This window comes from Rattus norvegicus, chromosome 7 (assembly GCF_021556685.1).
Source record: "Rattus norvegicus strain SHRSP/BbbUtx chromosome 7, alternate assembly SHRSP_T2T, whole genome shotgun sequence".
NCBI classification, from domain to species: Eukaryota; Metazoa; Chordata; class Mammalia; order Rodentia; family Muridae; genus Rattus; species Rattus norvegicus.
Window position 1 is genome coordinate 56,252,469 of NC_141540.1, and position 19,235 is coordinate 56,271,703.

The 19,235-nt window shown below is 43.1% G+C and overlaps 1 pseudogene; it reads right to left on the minus strand.

Moving 5' to 3' along the window:
* Positions 1–7,634: 7,634 nt before the first annotated feature.
* On the minus strand, positions 7,635–7,734 carry LOC120093925 (U6 spliceosomal RNA; annotated as a pseudogene).
* Between the last annotated feature and the right edge of the window lie 11,501 nt (positions 7,735–19,235).

Here is a 19,235-nt window from a genome sequence, read left to right on the forward strand (position 1 = left end):
CTGACCTTCGAGGTTGCTCTCAAAACTTGCTCCCGCCCTTCTCCGTTTCTCTGGCCACGACTCTAGTTCAGGACTCCACCTTGGCTTTTTTGCTTCGACTTTCTCTTTTTTCCCATCAAACTGAATTGATGCCAAAGAGCCCTAGTCCGTTTCACATCATCTCGGCATCCGCTCAGTTGTCTGCAGTCGCTCCCACCGCGTGTCTAATAAGGACTATTCAACATCTCCTCAAAATGCCAGCTGGAAAGGAAGACACACAATTAAACCAGCGACTCAGGGCACTACGGGCTTTGACAGGGGGGCAGAGACTCGGAGGGCTTTTTATAAGAATTGTAATCTGTTGCCCACTTAGCTAGGGCAGAAGTTGGGGAGGGGTAGGGTGCAGGAAAGAAGGTTAAAATTTTCTATTTTGGATGGAGTTTTCTAAGAGTAGTGGGTGAGAAGTCAGTTAAAGAATGTCAGGTGATCCACAAACATGTTCCCTGGCTGGCAAGGACTTGGGGTCCACAAGGCAGTCCAGCATCTACAAAAACGAGTTAATTCATTTCTAGAAATTAACCTACTGCAGATACTGGAATGGAATTTCCACAATTCCATCAAAATGGGATTTTACAAAACAACATTCTGTTCTGGCTAACACTTCTATGAGATGGCCTTAACCCCACACCTCATAGCTTTCTGAAACGGCTATCACTCTATAGCCCAGGCTGGTCTCGAACTTGAGCTTCTCCCAGTCTCATAATATCCTTATATTTTTAACTTTTGTAAATGTTACTATTTTATATTATGCTTTCTAAAACTTGAGCTCATTTTATTTGTACAAATAATGCCATCATTTAAGACTAGAGGTCAATTCTTTCTCTAGGAAGACATAAAATAATTGCAGAAATTGGCTTTGATAAATTCAAATGAATATACAGATGTAAGAATAATCAAAAACCAAAATCCTGTCATGAAGGGTAAGGTGTGGAAGTGACTGAGGTAACGGCATCTTATCCAGATTCCACTTGAGTTTGCTTAGTTCTGGGCCCTCTATCCCACAACAGTCATGTCTGCCTTGGCAACACATTTGATATTCCTATGACTTTGACCATGGTCCAGATGGTCAAAATAATTAGTGTAAACTGAATCTACTGAAGAAGGTATAAGTTAAAATAGCTGCCATGTTATGTCTGAAATAATTATTATGCTTGACCCAGAGTGAAAGCTTCAAGGTTACTATGACCCCTCATCTAACGTTGGTGTTACTTGTGGTCTTTGTGATTTTTTTGCCCTTTAGAAACACTGGGCCTCTGAGCTTCCACACCAAGAGACCTTGAGGCATGAGACTTGGTCACCAGCTAATGAAGGGCTCGTTATACTTTAGTAGGCTTCATGCGTATGCTTGTGGGTACCTTTCTCACATGGACGATTACAATAACGAGATTAAAATCAAATCAATGAGCTTTATCATAAGGGCACAGTGAGATGACTCAGCACAGTGAAGGGGCTTGCCAATCCTGACAGTGTGTGTGTGTGTGTGTGTGTGTGTGTGTGTGTGTGTGTATGCATGTGCATGTGTGTGTATGCATGTGCCACGACTCACATGTTCACATGTAGAGGTCAGAGTACAACTTTATGGAGTTGGTGCTCTCTTTCTAACACGTGGTTTCCAGGGATCAAATGCAGTTCTTCAGGCTTGCAGAGTAAGCACTATCCCAGATGTACCATCATGCTGGCCCAAGCTGGAGTTATTTATAAAACTGCAGACATTTTTTCCCCAGAGGGCCATTTTGTGGAAAAAATGTACTACTATCTCCTAAAACTTTCCCTGATCAGAGGATCTGAGAAACAAAACGTTCTGCAAAAGTTACCAGAAAGTCAGCTGCAGAATCCGTTGCATACACATATGAAATTCTCAAATGGCTAATACAAACATTAACTTTTTTTTTCTTTTCTTTTCTTTTCTTTTTTTTTTTTTCGGAGCTGGGGACCGAACCCAGGACCTTGCGTTTGCTAGGCAAGCACTCTACCACTGAGCTAAATCCCCAACCCCAAACATTAACTTTTAAAAAGTGATCTACAAGCTGGACATGGCACTTGGGAGGTGGAGGCCAGGAGATCAGTAGTTATCCTGAGTTACATTCAGGGCCAGCCTGGGATACATGAGACCTTGTCTAAAAAGTCTGAAGAATCCAAGTGCATTATTTATTACTTTTCTACAGTGGTAAAACATCATGCCTGAGGCAAGGAGGAAGGGTTTGTTTGGAGTTACAGTTCCAAAGAGATGAGTCCAGCACCAGTGTGTCACAAGTGCGGCAGCAGATGGGCATGGCCACTGGAGCAGCAGGTAGCAGAGAGAGCAAACTCAAAGTCCACCGACTGACACACCTCCTCCAGCAAAGCCACAACTAATCCCACCCAGACAGTGCCTCCAACTGAGGATGAGTATTCAAATGATGGATACTGAGGAACATGGAGTTCAAACTACCACACCAGTACTCTCCAAAGGCCTTTCAAGTCTCTATGAAGTCAAAACACGTTTTACAATAATCATAGGATATAATGTATCTCACTGCATTGATGTTTATTCCATAATGTGTGTGTGTGTGTGTGTGTGTGTGTGTGTGTGTGTGTGTGTGTGAGAGAGAGAGAGAGAGAGAGAGAGAGAGAGAGAGAGAGAGAGAGAACTTTTGCAACCCACCCTGGTGGCACATGCCTATACTCTCAATTCTTGGGGGAAGATCACTAATTCATAGTAAGATTGTGCCAGAAAGTTTTTTTTAATGAAATACTTTTATTGTCTTAAACTTTGAGTATATTTTTTTAAAAAGTTCTTTGAGATAAAATGTATAATGTTTTCCTGATACATACCAAAGTTTTTCTCAGTGAAACAGATACTTATGATCAAATGGTTAGAGAAACCATTTTCTACACTCATTCATTCATTCAAAAAGGATCCATTTCATGCAAAAGGAAAGGCATGTAACCGTGGGTTATAGAGTGAGATTCTATCTCAAGACAAAGAAACAAAAACCAAAGCAGGACATACCAATAGGCTCAGTTATATTTCTGTAAGAAAACAGCCACAGAGATAGCAGTTTCAGGGTTTCTGGGGTGACCTGAACTTCTAGGCACTGAATTCCTTGCCAGGTGGCCATCTCCCCAGGCAGGCTACAGCGTAGCAGCATGTTTCTCCAAGGTCAATGTTAAAGTGAGAGTCTGCTGGTGAGATGCATTCTTACATAATGTGACTGTCCACCCCATGGCCAGGTGCCATGATGTAACCACAGGACTGAAGTCTTACTACCTGGGTCCTAGTCAGTCAACTGAGATCCCACCCAGACTCAGGGAGTGGGGCTTAAAGACCTTAGTCTCCCCAAACAAAGGACCACTGGCAGTTATCTTAGAGGCTGTCTGTCATATGTACTGATCGAGGAAGGAAACCAATGAATAAATGTTCCTCTCTTCTTTATTCATGCAGCCTATTCTTGGTGATTTCTACTACGACCTTTATGTATTCATTTAGCCTACTGAGGTTAGAGTAGTGTGCATATGGTGTGTGTGTGTGTGTGTGTGTGTGTATGTGTGTGTGTGTGTGTGTGTGTACATACCTGTGTGCACACCTATGGAGGCCAAAGATTGACATCAGGAATCTTCCTCTACCGCTCTTCGTCTTGTTTAGACAAGATTATGTCATTGAACATAGGGCCCATGGATTGGCTAAGCTGACTGGCCAGGAGGCTTTGGGATCCTCCTGTCTCTGTCTCTCAGCATGGGATTACACACACACACACACACACACACACACACACACACACACACACACACCCCACGATTTCTGTCCTTCTACTTGGATTCTGGGGATCTGAACTGAGGATCTTGCTCATGCTTGCACAGAAAGCATTTAGTCTGCGTTTCTATCCAGTTCCTATCTCTAAACTTTGGTTGAGCTAGATTGGCAGGCAGAACTCCAGTGGTTTACGCTGTAGGGAGAGAGCATTATCAAGTTTGGCACCAGCTAGGCAGCTGTTGGTGATTCAACAAAGAGTAGCAACCGTAGTGAGTATAGAGAACTGTTACAGAGTATCACAAACCACAGATGCTTAGAATCCCAGCACATGGCGGGCAGAGGCAGGAGGTCGATCTTAAACTACATGAGTTCAGAGTTGGCTACATGAGACTGTGTCCCCAAAAAAGTAACAACAACAACAGCAACAAAAAAGAATACTACCATTAAAAATACTATTTTCTTCAGTTATCTGCTATGTTGGCTGATTTTTATGTCAACTTGACACAAGCTAAAGAACTTCAATTGAGAAGATGTTTTCAGAAGATGAGGATGTTCACACACCAGTAGGGCATTTTCTTAATTAGTGATTGATGGTGCAGGGCCCAACCCACTATGGGTGGTGCAATCCCTAGGCTGGTGGTCCTGGGTTCTGTAAGAAAGCAGGCTGAGCAAGTCATGAGGAGTGAGTCAGTAAGCAACACCTTCCATGGCCTCTGCATCAGCTCCTGCCTCTAGGATCCTACCCTGAAGGAGTTTCCCCAATGCTTTTGATGATGGTTTGTTATATGGAATTGTGAGCAAAATAAACCCTTTCCTCCCCAAGTTGATTTTGGTCATGGTGTTTCATTAGAGCAACAGAAACCTTAACTAAGACGTCTGAGTTTCCACGATGCTTCTCCCTCATGTATTTGAGTTACTGTGGCTTTCTCTGGCCGAGTTATTCATCAGACCACCAGGGTAAAATGAATGGATGCTAAGGTGCTACATTTAACAGTTGGGATTACAAAGAAAAAGAGAGTATGATGCTTGGGGAAAGGGTTGTGAGAAAGGAAATCCATTGGGGTGCTCAAGACAAGGACCCACGTCAGAGTCCGCTAGACACCATGTCAAACAGATGGGTGGTACCAGTGTTTCAGAAATGTCCCCCTTGTGCTTAACACTGGCTTCATGATCGGAGCTCTCGTTTTCTTTCCTTAGACTTGACACGGTGCTCTTCAAAGTGGCTGAAGACAGGTGGTGACTACTGGCCGGGTGACAGGTCCAGTCTCAAGGAAGCACTGGCACACCATTTCACAACATCCTCATGAGACCAGATACTATTATTAGTTTCCTGAAGCCCAGGGCAACTAACTATCAGCCCAGTTAGAATGCTGAATAACTTGCCTCAAGTCACGAAGCTAGTAAATGACAGAGCTAAGATTCAGGCTTATGACCAATGACTCAGAAACTCAAGCTTTTAACCACAGATTATACTGCTGCCTTGGGGTGGGGGTGGGGGGCTACGAAAGCCTGATTACTGAGATATACACATATATTATGTACAATATATATGTGTGTATATATCGTGTGTGTTGAAAGCATGTAAATGAGTATTTATATTTCAATTACTGTGTAGCCCAGACTGGCCTTGAACTTCTGATCCTTGTGTTCCGGTCTCCCTGGTAGCTCAGATCATAGGCCTATGCCACTGGGGCTAGGTCCATCTTTTGTCTTAATCTTAACCTATTGAATTTAAATGTTACTTTTTGTTTTTATCAGAAAATTCAATTCTCATCAGCCGATACAAACAGCACATCAGTGGGTACTCAAGAGTGGGAGAGGCCCAAAAGAGACAGGATAAAGGAATTCCAAAGTGGCAGGTAGACACTTCGGGGGATGATAAATGTGCCCACCATGGTGCTGTTTGTTGGGATGATTTCACAGTGCACACCAAACCTATCAATCACACCTCATTTTGGGGGGAAGGTAAGGAAAGTTAAAGACCAGGCGTCTACATGGTACACACACATGCAGGCAAACATTCATACAGGTAAAATAAAATAAATAAATCCAAACAAGAAAAAGAAAAACCTTAAAGATCTTGTCCAAGATTAGTTAGATGCAACAGACACAGCATAATAATCTGTTCTGTTTTGTTTTGAGACACTGTCTCACTCTGTAGCCTTGACTGGCCTGAAATTTGCTATGTAGATCAGGGTATCTTCAAAATCACAGAGATCCACATGCCTCTGTCTCCTGCGTGCTAGGGGAAAAAAAAAATTAAACCACGCCCCAGCATAATCATAATGTGCTTTTTTAAAGATTATTGACTAAAGCGAGGAGTCAGATCAGACTTGTAATCCTAGTCAGGAGACTGAGGCAGGAGGACTGCTGCGAGTTTGTCACTAGTTTAGGCTACTTAAGAGAGTTCCTGGGAGGCTTGGGCTACAGAGTAACATTCTCTCTCAAAACAAGTCAAACAAAAATAAAAAATTTTCCAGGCCCGGTAGTGTTTGCTGATAATCTTTAAACTTGGAAGGTCGAGGAAGGAGGGTCAGAAGTTCAAGGCCAGCCTCTGTCTGCTTCACAGTCAGTTTGGGGGTCAACTTGACGTAGGTGGGACCCTGTCTCTAAGCATCAACAACAACAATAGTCACACACATTTTTAGACATAGAGAAAGAGGGACCCTTACTCACTGATGGTGAGAACACAGGTTATACAGCCATTATAGAAATCAATGTGGAGGTTTCTTCAACACAAAACCATAAGTGCCATATGGTGGAATTGCTCTGACCCTGGCATTATCACTCAGGGAATTCCCTTTGTGTGTCCAGCTTTGTTGCTGCTCTACTTACAACAAAGCGGGTGGAACCGAGCTCCATGTCTATCAACTGATGGTTGGATAACATCAATCTGGTGGTGGTGGTGGTGGTGTGTGTGTGTGTGTGTGTGTGTGTGTGTGTGTGTGTGCGCGCGCGCGAACAATATTCAGCTCTAAAGAAAAAGGAAATCACACAGTCTGCAGGAAAATCAATGCACTTAGACTATATAAGTGAGGTTGTGAGGTCACCCAGTTCTAGAAGGAAGGAAGAAAGAACGAAAGAACACGTTCTCTCTCAAACATGGATCCTAGCTTATAATGTGTGTGTCTGTTGGGGGTGTTGTCAGTTTGGATATAGTACAGTGGTTCTCAACCTTCCTGATGCTGTGACCCTTTAATACAGCTCCTCATGTTGTGGTGACTCCCAACCGTAACATTTCATTGCTACTTCATAACTGTCATTGTGCTACTGTTATGAGTCATAATGTAAAGATCTGTGTTTTCTGATGGTCTTCTGGGACCCTGGGAAGGGCTCATTTGATTCCCAGGTTGAGAATCACTGATACTGGAATATTTAGAAAGGAGACCAAGAAAGGGCAGCCTTGGGTGAGGCGAAAGGGACGGGCACATAAGAGAGGATGTAAAGCTATTGTGTTCCTGGTCTCAGCTCTGTCATTGGGTTTTCCTGTTTCTGTGGTGGGTGAGTATGTAAAATGTAACTAAACTGTTCACGAACATGTAAAACCCCAGGTGAAGAGCCCTTGCTTCCCAGTGGCCATCCTAACTGTACAGAAGTTCACTGAGATAAAGAGTTTGGTCTGGGCAGCCGTTGGTTTGAGTAGCTGCCCTGATCTAGCTGTGTGATATTTGCATTTGTGATTTCATTAATCTAGCTGTGTGATTTTTTTTTTTTTGATCTTTTTTTCGGAGCTGGGGACCGAACCCAGGGCCTTGCGCTTCCTAGGCAAGCGCTCTACCACTGAGCTAAATCCCCAACCCCTGCTGTGTGATATTTTTACTTGCGATATTTTTACTCATTACAATAAAGTGATGTGTACTATAAAAATAAGACATGCTCCTCAGATTTGCATGCATTCTTCGTACAAGGGCCAAGCTAATCTATTGTTTCCATTTTAACACATGTGCTGTCAAAGTGAGCACCTAGCCTTTGTGTTTTTGTTTTTTAATATGTATTTTTATTTTATTACTGCTCTTTGGCCTGCAAGTATGTCTGTGCACCATGTCCTTGCCTGATGCCCCCATGGAAGCCAAAAGAGGGCACCAGATCCCCTAGATCTGGAGTTAGAGATGGTTGTGAGTTACCACGTTGGTTCTGGGAATTGAACCCATGTCTTCAGGAAAGAGTAGCCATCTTTCCATCCCTTCAATATATATAACATGATTTTTAGAAGGTAAATATGTCTCTTCAGAAGTTTGGCCTTATTATATATAATAAATCTTTTTATTGGATATATTTTATTTACATTTCAATGTTTTATTTACATTACCCTTTCCCAGTTTCCCGTCCATAAACCCCCTATCTCATCACATATAATCAATCTATTAGGGATTTTTAAAAAAGGAATTCTGTAAATATATAGCCAGCAGGGGGCAACTAAATACTCGAAAAAAGCATCCTGTGTTAAGAAAAAAATTAAAATTGGGATTGCTTGATGGCATTGCACTGTGCGAGACAGCCTTTGAAATGTAATTAACACCTACTCATGCATTCACACTCTGAATCTGTGAAAATAATTGAGCACACTTAAGCAGACAGATTATAAAATCACATTCGAAGGGCCGTCTGTGCTAGACTGCTGGGGCTGGGTTTTCATTCACGGGTGTGTACCTCGCTTTTATTTTTATTTTTATTTTATTTTTATTATAAAAACAAGAATTTCAAGAAATGACTAGAAGACAAATCGGAATCATGGTGAGTTATTAAACCCATTTCTACACACAAACACAAAAATTCTGAAAGTGGAACATCATCCAGCATGAGACACACCATAGATATCGAAGTCCATACACACATGCATATGCACACATGTACACACATGGCCCATGTATGCGTGTGTACACATGCTCTGCACACTTCCGGGGTCCAGGCAGCCCAAATGGGACCCTGCCAGAGCTCTCTTCCTCATAGTTACATGTGGTCCAGGACATTTAGAGATGGGAAGAAAATGGATTCAAGTTACTTGTCCTACTATGGTACCCACTCACTACACAGTAGGAAGACTTCATCAACCCATTTCCAGATATGGCATCCAGAAACTCAGCTTGTTGTTTCTTCTTCTTCTTCTTGTTCTTGTTTTTTTTTTTTTTTTTTTTTTTTTGTTTGTTCTTTTTTTCAGAGCTGGGAACCGAACCCAGGGCCTTGCGCTTCCTAGGCAAGCGCTCTACCACTGAGCTAAATCCCCAACCCCTTTGTTCTTGTTCTTCTTGTTCTTGTTCTTGTTCTTCTTGTTCTTGTTGTTGTTGTTGTTGTTGTTGTTGTTGTTGTTCTTCTTCTTCTTCTTCTTCTTCTTCTTCCTCTTCCTCTTCCTCTTCCTTTTCTTCCCTATTTGTTGCTACTTATTTGAGCCTAACATGGCCCAGGAACCAAATTATGTCTTTATACCATTAAGATTATTATAAGATCCCACTACTCATCCTTCAAAAGCCACTAAAGGGGACACTTTCTGTAACAAAAGGGAAGAGAGCTAAGTTAAAGTTTTTGCTGCTTGACCAATACACAACTATACAATCTATATGTCATGTGACCACTCAGCCATCACTGGACTGCATCCTCTGGCTTGGTCCTTCTTACTCCTTCAGGAACCCAGAGGTGCACTCCCCATGTCATCTGCTCTATGCCTTTCTCTGGGTGTGGCCTCAGTTACAAGTTGAAGGCAGGTTAGCCTTTAAAGAAGAGGGGTCAAGCTTCTTCTCTCCCGAAGTGACCATGTCCTCTAGGTGACCCTCCCACTCAGGGAGCCAAGTCCTCTGCCATCAGGGAGCTGAGCTTCCCACTCTCAACTCCTGGGGAGGCGACATAGTCACACATTCACACGTTCGATCTGTGAAAGTAAATGAAGCTCCCTTCTAAGAAGTCAGATTACAAAAGCACACTCTAAGGCCTATCAGTACTAGACTGCCTGGGTTGGGCTTTCAGTATTATGTGTATTTATAATTGATTCGTTTTTTTAAACTTCCTGTGTTGTAAAAATAATAAAGATTGACTTGTTTCTGAAGGGTACTCTAGACTTGTTTTGCTTTTCACTACATATTCTAAGGTTAAAGAAAATGGGACTAGCCTGGCAGTGGTGGCCCATACTTTTAACCCCAACACTTGGGAGGCAGGGGCAGGCAGATCTTTGTAAGTTCAAAGCCAGCCTGGCCTATAGAGTGAGTTTCAGGACAGGTAGGGATATACAGAAAAACTCTGTTTAAAAAAACAAAATAAAAAACAAGAAGAAGGAGGAGGAGGAGGAGAAAGAAGAAGGAGAGAGAGAGGGAGGAAAGGAGGGAGGGAAGGAGAGAGGGAGGGAGGAAAGGAGAGAGGGAGGGAAGGAGAGAGAAAGAGAGAAATTGAGAGAGAGAGAGAGAGAGAAAGAAAGAAAGAAAGAAAGAAAGAAAGAAAGAAAGAAAGAAAGAAAGAAAGGAGGGATGCTATTGCTGCAAGCAGTGTGACGTCATACTTCTTTCTGGTATGAAAGGGAACCATACTGTGCTAGCATGTAGGAGGCTCTGGCCTTAATCCACAGCACCACAGAAACAGAACAACCCCATGCCTCAGGTTTTGAGTGTTGATCTTTTGCTGAGCCCGTGATACGTAACACAGTCCTGGCTGGTGGTGCACACACGGCGACTGTGGGGTAAGTAACAAAAACTTTCCATACACTGCCAAGTAATAACGACCAGAAGGTTAGGTATATTAAATATACTCACAACTTAAGGTATATTCAATTTATCTCTACCTAATAAAAAACTATTGAATTTGCTTCAGAGCTAGAGAGATGTCTCCAAGGTGAACAGGACTTGGTGCGTTTAGAGAAGACTGAAGTTCAGCTCCCGCACCCACGAGGAGTGGGGAGGCTCATGACGGCTTGTAAAAATAAATCTTAGGGAAAAAAAGGAAGTATCTGAATCATTTCCTAACCTCCTTGAGGAGGCTATTTTGTGTCCTTATTAACATATATTCATCACACACAGCAATGAGTTTCATTTTGATGTTTTCGTACACGTCCATAATGCGGCGATTTAATCATATCTGACCTACCACCCTTTCTCCCGCCCTCCCTCCCACTACGCCCACTGATCTCCCTCCTCTGCTCCGCTTGTCTTCTCTCAGCTTTCAAGTGTCTTTCCCCCACTGCCCAGTGAGTTTAAGTGTTGCTTACAGGGGCACTGGTGAGGGTATGTTTACAGTAGTGTGGGCACCTTTCTAGTGGGGACACCATGGAAGAGAATAGTTCTGTCTTAGCAACCATTAACTACCTATTGACCCCTGGGGTGGGGTGGGGGATGGGAACTTGTAAGCTCCTCTTCTCTCATGGGTCAGTCACGTGCAGGTCTTACGTAGGTAACCGTGGTTGCTATGAGTTTACGCCATGGCCTTGGAGACGTTGTTCCACAACTCTACCTACTACTTTGACTTTTATAATACAGAGACTAAATTTTTGTTGTTGGTGGTGGTGGGGTTTTTGTTTTTTGTTATTGACCTGTTTGTTCATTTGTTTTTAACACAGGGTTTCTCTGTGTAGCCCCGGGTGCAGACCAGACTGACCTCAAACTCAGAGATCCCACCTGTATCTGTCTACCAAGTGCTGGGATTAAAGGTGTGTGGGGCCACCTAAGCACCAGAGACTAATTCTTAAGTCTTTCCACAGAAACCAAACTAATAAAATGTATAAGTGTAGATGTTTAGAGATTAATGTTTGCTTTAAAGAACTGGCATACCTGACTGTGGTGACCTGTGGAAGAGTTTCAGTTTGAGTCAAAGGGTCCTAACAGAATTTCTTCTTGCTCTGGGGAGGTCAGTCTTTGATGTAATAAGGCGTTCAGCCAGTTGGATGACGTCCAGTCCTATTATGAAGAGTAACCTGCTTTACCCAAAGTCCGCTCATTTAAATGTTAATCTCTTCTAAAAAAAAGCCATCACCGAAACATCCTGAACAATGTTTAACCACAGATCTGGGCAACATGACCTAGCCAATTTGGTATACAAAATTAATCATCCCAGTTGTCTTTACTTGTTTGTATCACAGTTGCAAAACTGAAAATGATTTTCCGTGGTTAGAATGGCCAAGCCCAATCTAGGTTTAAGTGCAGTTAGAGAACAAAGAATGCCCAGCAAGTGTACGCTGGCTTTTGAACTGAGTTTGAGGCTGGCAAGATGGCTCCATGAGGTACAGTGCTTGCTGCCAAGATGTGTGCCTTAAGTTCAATCCCTGGGGCTGATATGGTGAAAGGTGAGACCTAAGGTCCTGACTTCCACATGCACACATTCATCCTCATTCTTCCATTCTCTGTCTCTGTCTCTGTCTCTGTCTCTGTCTGTCTGTCTGTCTCTGTCTCTCTGTCACACACACACACACACACACACACACACACACACACACACACACACACACACACAATGAACTGAATTTATATTATTGAACTAAGTATCCCTGGAGGTTTCTGGGTTCAGCCAGGCTTCCGCTGTGGTGCTTGTGGATGAGGATTAAGTACAAGCTCTGGTGATCATACAGCTTCACCCCCTGCCTCCCCAGCTCCCCCGGTATGCAACCTTGGATGAGTTATCTGGCTTTGATGTAATGCTCCACTTCCTCGTCTTGTACAAAGAGGACAGCAGCTGCTTGAGGCATGTTGAGCTTTGTTAAGTAGGACTTTCTGCTCTTCCCCTGGTGGCCCAGCAGTGGGCTGGCCTCTTTTAGTGTTCCTGATAGAGCTATGTGGCTTAGCTTCTAGGTGAAATGTCGTGGAACTGACATGTATCAGCCAGGTAGAGTGTCTATCCAGTGAGCCCAGCATCTAGGAGGTCAGAGGCAGGGGGATCAAGAGTTCATGATGGTCTTTCTCAGCTTCATGGGTGTTCCAGGTACTACATGGTGTGCTACTTGAAAAATCAAAAACAAACAAAAACACACGTCCCCCACTCTATCCCGCCCCCCAAAAAACCCAAACAAACAAGAATTGACGCATGTTACTTTCCAGATGAGACAGGAGAAGACCAACACGAGTTCCCAAAGTCTTTCTTCTCTTCTTTGCTTCCCTTCCTCGGCAGAGGATTCCCGGAAAGACGGAGCTCTAGCTGCATGCACGGTGGCTCATCCTTGGAATCCCAGCTTTCGGAAGGCAAATGGAGGTGGAGCTCTGTGGCTCACAGAGCCTGGTTTACATACAGGGTTCTAGGAAAACTTGTAATGCCATCTGCTTGGAAGGCTGAGGTGAGAGGATTGCCACACTCAAGGCCAGCCTGGGCAACTTAGCAAGATCCTGTTTCAAAATAAAATTTAAAAAAAGAAAAAGGGGGGTTGGGGACTTGGCTCAGTGGTAGAGCGATTGCCTAGCAAGCGCAAGGCCCTGGGTTTGGTCCCCAGCTCCGAAAAAAAAAATAGAAAAAAAAAAAAGAAAGAAAGAAAAAGGAGGAAGGTCTTGTGATGTTAGCTAAGTGGTAGAGTGCTGATTTATCATGAAGAAGGCCTTGGGTTTAATTCTCGGTAAAGGAAAACATTTTCAGGGGGCTCAGGAGGCTGGGGAGATGGCCCAGTGGATAATAATCCTATTTCAAAAAGTGAGAATGGGATCCACCAGGCAGCTTAGCAGATAAAGCACTTGCTACTCAGGCCTGAAAACCTAATTTCCCAGAACCCAAGTAAAGGTGAAAAGAGAGAATCAAGTCCACAACGTTGTCCTCTGACCTCCACCCAAGCACTGTGGCATACGTGTATTCACACATGTATATCGCTTGTGTACACACACACACACACACACACACACAGCCACAGCCACAGCGATAATAACTGTTGCCATGTGTCTTGTCTGTAATCTGAGTTCAAATGGGAAGGTATGAGGTAGGGAAAGAAGAGGCAGAGAAGCAGGAGAAGAGGAGAAGCAGGAGGAAGAGGAGGATGAAAGGAAAAATACTGGGCTGGATCTATAGCTCAGTGGTAAAGGGTGGCCTAGCACGTGCAAGACTATGGTATTTAATCCATAACATCATCAACAACAAAACAGTCACAACCACAACAAAATCATAAAAGCAGAAAACGAAACCAAGACAGAAGACCTTACTACTTTAACTGATAAGGCCTTTTGAACAACGTGAACTCAGTGTACAACTACAACCATTAAAAACAAAACAAAACAAAACAAAACAAACACCATGAAGAGCAAATGGGAGTTGGGTGTGGTGGTGTATGCCTTTGATCCTAGTATTCTGGGAGCGTAAGCAGGAGGATTACTGTGAGTTCCAGCCTAGGCTACATAGCAAAAGCAAATTCCAGGCCAGGAGGAGGAGGAGGAAGGGGGGAGATGAGGAAGAGGAGGAGGAAGAGAGGAGGAAGAGATGAGGAGGAAAGAAGAAAAGAAAAAAAGAAAGAAGGAAAGAAAGAAGGAAAGAAAGAAAGAAGAAAGAAAGGGGGAGGTTCTTATCAGCTCAACAGATGTCACATAGATTTGTGCAGGGGCAGCTTGTCTCACAGTTGATGTCAAGAGCAGAAAGAAGTCAGATCTGAGGTTACCTTAGTGGTGAACCTGCCTGTCTCCATCTTGGGCTTAGAGCCATCTCATAATAAAGACAAATTAGGTTTATTCCTGTTTATGATTAAATCTCTGTTTCTGAACAATTGGGTCATGGCCCACTTGTAACCGTAACTACAAATGATTCTGTACTGTCTGTTCCAGGAAATGGTAGCCCTGCCTTTGCTTCAGGAGGCTGTTATGACCACCCATTGTTATGACCACCTTCTTATGCTCTGTTTCTGTAACCTTGCCTATTTGCCTACCGAATCCCCCAATTGGAAACCCCTACCCTTGAGCTATTAAAAAACCCTAATTTTCCCCACATCCAATGGGGGAGATAAGGTCTGACCTCTTAAACTCTGCCTTAGGGGGAGGCAGCCCATGTGCAAGAATTAAAAAGCTTGCTTTAATTGTTTTAATTGATTTGACCATGATGATTTGGGTTGGTGGCGTTTCTCATATCTCGCATCCTCACATCTTGGGATTAATATTAGAGGCCAAGACTAGGCCCAGATATTTTTATTATGTGTAATGAGAAACACAGAAAAACACAATTTATTATGGATAGGAAAAATCAAAACAGACAACAGAAAGGGGCTGGGTCTTACCTTCCTCCCTAATTATTGATTGAAACCCTTCTATTTGAGGAGCTAGGTACGGGAGCTGTGAGGGAGAGCGGTGGCTTGCTGTGACATCAGTGTCAATGGATGAACCATTGCTGTTATGATAAGTTTGTGTCTCCCCAATCATATGTTGAAATCCTCACACACTCCAAAATGGCGATTGGCATTAGGACGTATGCCTTTGGGAGGTGACTGCGTGATGTAGCCAGAGCCCTCATAGATGACAGTGGCACCCTCATAAAAGAGGCCCAAGAGACACCCCCAACTCCCCATGGGAAGACAGCTGTTGATGAGGAAGTAGGTCCTGTGAAATCTGACTTGACCTTGGACCTCCCAGCTTTCAGAGCTATCAGAAATAAATTTCTGTCACCAAACCTATTCAATCACCCAACCCAAATGGATAATATTTTTTACAGCATCCCCAACATGCTGAAATAATTGTAATATTTTTGAACTTTCTTTTATGTTCTGATTATGTTTTTACTGTATATAAGATAGATTTTTTACGACATATAAAACTTAAGAATTTATCTTATTTTTATGTGTATGGGTGTCTTTGCTTACATGACTGTACAGCACATGCATGAAGTACCCACAGAGGTCAGAAAGAGTTCTGGAACTGAAGTTACAAATGGTTGTGAGCCAACACGTGCATACTAGGACTCAAACCCAGGTCCTCTGCAAAAGCAATAAACGCTCTTACCTGCTGAGTCACTTCTCCAATTCCTACTCGAGAATTTAACTACTACTGGGTCTATAGGTAGAATGCTTGCCTAGTGAGGCATGCACAGATGGCTATCTAGATATTGTAAAAGATTTAAATATCTAGAGAAGTTACATGCTACCATTTCCTAGCGACAATCTTTCCCGACTTCTCTGCCCTAATTTTTACTCAAAAGACATTAATCTCCAAGAAGCGTTCAACAATAAATCACTGACAAATACCGAGTACATATTATGTACAAAATATCGTTCCAAAAAATGGGATACAGAAAATGTAAAACCCAGGCCTACGATAACAGAATGTAGTATAACAGAAGACGAACATTTCAAACCCTACATTCCAACATGGTGTGTTAAGCATTATGGTTTTGTTTTCCTTTCTGATCTGTTTGCTGTTCCGAATGTTTCTTAAACCTTGGGATAATGTGTTGGCATTGCATATGCACTGGGATAACATGTGGGATGTTTATAAGGTCAAACAAAAACTCCAACAATGACGCCTGGGGATATATTCCGTAGTAGGCATTCACTTACTATTCATTCATTAAGTCCTAGGTTCAATTCTCAGTACCAGACAAACAGGACAAGGGACGGGGAGGGAGTGAGCCAGGGAGGAAGGAAGAAATAAAAACTGTTGGCCAGATCTTTATTCTTCTGACGTTGTGTCTGAACTTAACACCTCCCCATCCTCTCCTCCTTCTCTCTCTTGGTTCCCCCTCCCCCCTTTCCACCCATTCTCTTTGAGAGGTCTCTTTTTGTCCTTGATATGGAAGGCATTGATTCATAGATCAGTTTATGTGGGGTAGATATTTTAAAAATATTAACTCTTCAAATCCATCAAAGAGGAACGCATGCCCATTTGCTAGTACCTTGTTTCATTCATTCATTTGTTCATTCGTTCATTCATTCATTCTCTTCTTAATCTTCCTTCTCCTCGCCCTCCATTTCGTTCATTCATTCATTCATTCACCCACTCACTCATTCATTATAACTTTGTGCACCACCGTGTACTGTGTGAAGATCAGAGGCCAACCTTGTGGAGTTGGAGTTAGCTCTCCTTTTACGTGGGTTCCGGGACAGAGGTTGATATCGTCAGGCTTCTGCGGCAAGCTCCCTACCCACTGAGCCGTCTAGCCATCCATCCCACTTCTTTGTTTTTGAGTGAGGGGTTTGCTGCACAATCCAGGATGGTCCTGACCTTGCTTGCTGGCCTAGTTCAGGTGGGCTTTTCATATGTCACCTCTAGCATACTGAGGTCATTTCCTTCTATCTCTCCTGGATCCGGGGATTTTTATCTTGATGGAGTTTGCCAGGCAGGCTTTAGCTGCTCACTGGAACACTCTGGAGGTCTGCTGATGTGGGTTACCACGGTGTCTGATTTTCACACGCTGAGATTCTCACACAAACCCAACACTTGCTTATAATAATCCTCCTCCTCCTTATGCACTGTTGGGGTCAGTTTGTGGGATTTCGTTGAAGATTTTTGGATCTCTTCCTCTGGCATTCTGGGATGACAGGTGTGCGCCACCATACACAATTTGAGAGTCTTTGCCTTGCACACTACACAGTAGTTTGGTTTTTTTCAAATTAGCACATAATTATTCATAATCATTGATTTCATCATGACATTTCATACGTATATACATACTTTGATTATAGTTACCACAAACACCCTCTCTTAGCTCCCTCCCGCCCACTGATCCTCCCTGCCTCTTTCCCGGCCACTCCCCTTTCTGCTTCCATGTCTTTTTATTTTATGGTGAGTGAATGGGATTAGTTAAGATTACTTACACGAGCACCGCAACTTAACAGTGGCTACCCCCCTGAAGAAAAAACATCTCTCCTTCTCCCTGCAGCAGTTAACTGTCTATGAATCCTCAAAGAGGGGCGGGGACTCATAAGGCTCGCCCCTTTCCATGGCAGACTGATAATAGGCCCAATCTTGTGCCAGTCTTTCCCCCCCCCCCCCCGGAGCTGGGGACCGAACCCAGGGCCTTGCGCTTGCTAGGCAAGCGCTCTACCACTGAGCTAAATCCCCAACCCCTCTTGTGCCAGTCTTATGCCGGTAATTGCAGCAGCTGAGAGTTTAAGGATACTGATCTCTGTCGTGTGTGTGTGTGTGTGTGTGTGTGTGTGTGTGTGTGTGTGTGTCTGTGTCTGTGTCTGTGTCTGTGTGTCTGTGGGTATATGTATATGTGTATGTGTACCTATGCGTATGCGTGTATACACTTACATGAATGTATACATACATATGGCGACCTGATAGGTGCATTATATCCATTTAGCAAAGCAATAGCAGTCCCTTCACTTGCTTATGATCTCCCCAGCCTGGGGGCTTTTGACTTGGATTACAGTAGCATCAATCCCCTTCTCCAGAGTAGGCCTCCCTCTAATCTAATCAAAAAGTGATTTGTTACACTCCAAACAACCGTGCCACTGTTGCTCCAGGGGGCACACTCTCCTTGGCTGGTCAGTAGTGTAACACACAGAGTCCATGGCTGAGTAAGAGACTGATGACTACTCTCTCCAGTCGCTTGCATAGCACATTTATGCCCTAGGAAAGTTCATAGCTGGGAGGCTATTTCTAGCTCCATTCTAGCTTGTTTTCTGTTGTCTTACCAACAAGGCCTACGGTGTCTTAAGCCATGTGAAGTAGGTACTTAAGTAGAAAAGACACCTTGATTTTACATTTGAGAAGGAAGTCTGGGTGAGGTGACGTAACAAGCAAGCAGAAGGAGCAGGATTAGAGCTAAGATGTGTTTAACTGCTGTCTGGGGTTTCAACTCCTTTACAATAGAGCATGCCGGTCAATCCATCATGTATTACCTAAGTGTGGTGGCACATGGCTATGGTCACAGACTTCACCTGGAGGGCTGAGGCAGGAGTATGGAAGGTATGGGCTGCCAGCATGGGTTACAAAACATTAATGAACTTCATGATAGTGACTGGAAAAACAAGTTTTTAAAAGCTTTTCTTTGGGTCTAATAATCTTAACTCCTAACAATTGCAGAGTCAGCATTTTATCACTGAACCCAACAGGGACTTCTATGCATAAAACCAAAGTGCACAGTTCTTGTCAAATATTAGCACTGAAAAAATAAAACAATAACTGAATATTTTCCCCCTTCAAACAACAGTAACTGTCCAAGGAGAAGTCTACACTTCCACTTGATGTCATTTTGCTACTTTTTATGAATTCGACAGCTGTGCATTTGGAATATGTTCAGATTCTATTTGCAGCCACATCACGTGAACAAAGGGTCTGTACATCTGTGTCTTCAGATCTCTAGCATACTCTGTGTTTGTAGGCTGCCTTATGTAGCCTAGCGCACACGAGTATGTTCAACTACCATAGTTCTTCTGCAATGCTTGCACTCTTTCTAAAATTAGATAAGATAATGAGGCAATGGTTTCTATAGTTTTATATTTGGTTAAGGATAAAAATAATATGCGTCAATCATAGTTTATTCCTGTGGAACTGACCTCCATGTACAAAAAAAAAATTGACATTTGACATATGTTGACATACCCCCCCCCCCCCGCTCAGTAAGGGATCCAATAAACAATAACAACATACACACA